The sequence below is a fragment of the Lepeophtheirus salmonis genome, chromosome 8 (genome assembly GCF_016086655.4).
Source record: "Lepeophtheirus salmonis chromosome 8, UVic_Lsal_1.4, whole genome shotgun sequence".
In the NCBI taxonomy this organism is placed as follows: Eukaryota; Metazoa; Arthropoda; class Copepoda; order Siphonostomatoida; family Caligidae; genus Lepeophtheirus; species Lepeophtheirus salmonis.
In genome coordinates this window covers 29,718,357-29,721,061 of record NC_052138.2, presented here as the reverse complement: position 1 = coordinate 29,721,061, position 2,705 = coordinate 29,718,357, and positions in this window count along the sequence as shown.

Genomic DNA, 2,705 nt, shown 5'->3' with positions numbered 1-2,705 from the left:
GTGTCTTAGGATTTTTGTTTTTCTCACTAGATTAAAAAAAAACTAGGTTTTGAGGAATTGTTGACATATTTGTAAGTATTTGAGTTTTAGATGCATTCATCTAATTTGAAAAATTTAGTTTTTTGTCAATAGCTGTAGATTTTTAATTTTTTTTTTCCAAAAAAAATTTCTATTTGAATTCTTTGTAAATGGCAGTGGATTTGTGAATTTTTTTATGAATGGCAGTTGATTTTTCCAAAAAAATTATATTTAAAATTATTTTTTGATTTTTTTTGTTTCAAAAAAATTAAATTTTTCAGATTTTTTTCCAAAAAAATTCCAAAAACTAAGACCCCACCCCTCCCTGTGGACGCCCCTCGATAGTATTCCCTTCAAATCAACTAAAGAGAGAAAAATATCATAAGATACATGAATATTACAAAGAAAAATGTAGGAAAATATAACCGTTTATGAATATTAAACATGTTTTTACATCAATTATTAATTAAATATTGAAACATCTTTGACTAGTTCCACTTAAAGTTACTTTTTGTGACTACATCCGATTTAAGATGGGACATCAATATTTTATCTTCTATTCTTATGACTAATATTGATGTATCATTTGATACATTTCTTTCCTATCTTCATTTAGTGGAAATGCTATGATAAGGGAGGTTAAGAGCTTGTCTCGTCACATCTCTATTTTACACACCAATTAAACATCTTGGCTCAATTCCACATTCCACAAGAAGTATGAAATGAAGTCTGGTTTGAAAATCAACTATAAAAACAAAAACAGTTGTTCTTACTATTTGTAAATTGAGCCCAAGTAAGGATATTCAAATTACCAGCTGTTCAATTAAGGGCACAGTGGAAATATTGGGAATTACTGGGCCGTGCAGAATTATTGACCGATTTTTGTTCAGAACATATCGTGGACAATAATGACATTTCGAATGACTTGAGAAACAATTTATTCATACATTTTTAGAATAATAAAATAGTTTGTGATCAAATTTAATCAATGTAGCCACCATTTGACTCAATGACACTGGTCAGGCGACGTCTGAAGCTGCGACAGACTTGCTGGATGTAATCGGCGTCCATGGAGGCCCAGGCCTTGTTGACAGCAGCCTTTAAGGCATTTATGTTCTGGTGTCGTTTTTTGCAGGCCTTGGTCTCCACGTGCGCCTAGATAGAGAAGTCTAGTGGGTTCAGATCTGGGCTCTGAGGGGGGCAGTAGTCCTTGGGTCAAAAGTTCATGTTGTCCTTGGGCCACTCCTTAGCTTTCTGTTTGTTCAGACTGTCTTAGTTTTGTTATTTTGGACATTAATGATACTGGTCCATATTCAAAACTCCTTGATCTAAAAGATTATACCGGTCAATTTTTATACCGCAGTTATCGGACATGGAAGATCCGTCGTTGATATCCTTGTTTCAACAGTTTTAAGCCTCAATCTAGAAATTATAAGAGATATCCAATGAAAATTTGATGTGGTAGAAAGTGGTTGTCCCATTTTGTGTGTAGATTTTTTATATAATTTCAAATTTAAGATTGATCTCTTCAATAAAAAGTTATTCCAAGATGAACTATGCGTCATTACAAAACTATATAAGACTCCTGGGATCAAATCGAAATAACAATATGTCTTTGATTGTAAAAGTTTAGCTGAAACTTATCCAGCTCATGGAGTTGACCACTATGTGAAGATGAAAGGCGTTCACTTGAATTGGGTGGTGAGAAGTTAGATTTTGTTAGAAACGAAATTAGCAAACTTTTGAAGAAAGGAATCCTTTTACCATCTCCTTCAATTTTTTTCCTCCACTATTTCAAAACCCAAATTAAGCTGGTGAATTGACTATTGTCAATTTAATAAAATGACTGAAATTGATCGATATCTTCTTCCAGAACTAAGAGATTGTGTAGTTAATCTAAAAGGTATGACTATTTTTCAGTAAAAGGGATTTGAACAGAGTTGATACCGAAATACTAATCAGTAGAACTTCTCTGAATAAAACTCCAATCATTATGCTATTTGGTTTGAATGAGTATTTGAGGATGCCTTTTGGTCTTAAAAATCCTGCTCAAACATTTGAGAGACTCGTTGATTCAATTTTACAAGGAATTCCAAATGTGTTTGTGTATCTTCTTGTCACTTCGAAGTCAATGGAAAGCATTAAACGTTGTTTTATTAAGACTTAATACAACTGGTTTGGTCTTTTTTGCTAGAAAAATGTTAGTTTTCATGAAATCGGTAGACTTCCTTGGGTATTCTATTTCATCAATAGGTTGTAGATCTCTAGAATGTAAAGTAAAAACCATTCAAGAAGTAACAACTTCAAAATCAAAAAATTACAACGCCAGAAGAATAGAAAATTCATTCATCAGATTGCTAATTCCGGGCCAACTAAAAAATACACTGGATTTTCATCAATAGTCATGACAACCAAGCTGTTTTCCTTCCAAACATTTTTTAATTATCAGGCTTACCATGTTAATTTTCGGAACTTTTGGTACCCATGGTAAGATGGTCTACCTAAGCACCTTATAGTGGCCCTCCTACCCAAGCCAGCAGTCATTCCGGCGGTTGTGGAATTGATTAACAGTGTAAATATTATTGTTCCATAAAATTTACCCATTTGCCTTGATTCATGTGATGATTTTCTTGCACCTCTCGAGCCTCTTGGCTTTCATTCCCTCTTTCAGAAGGTGGTGTGGAGAA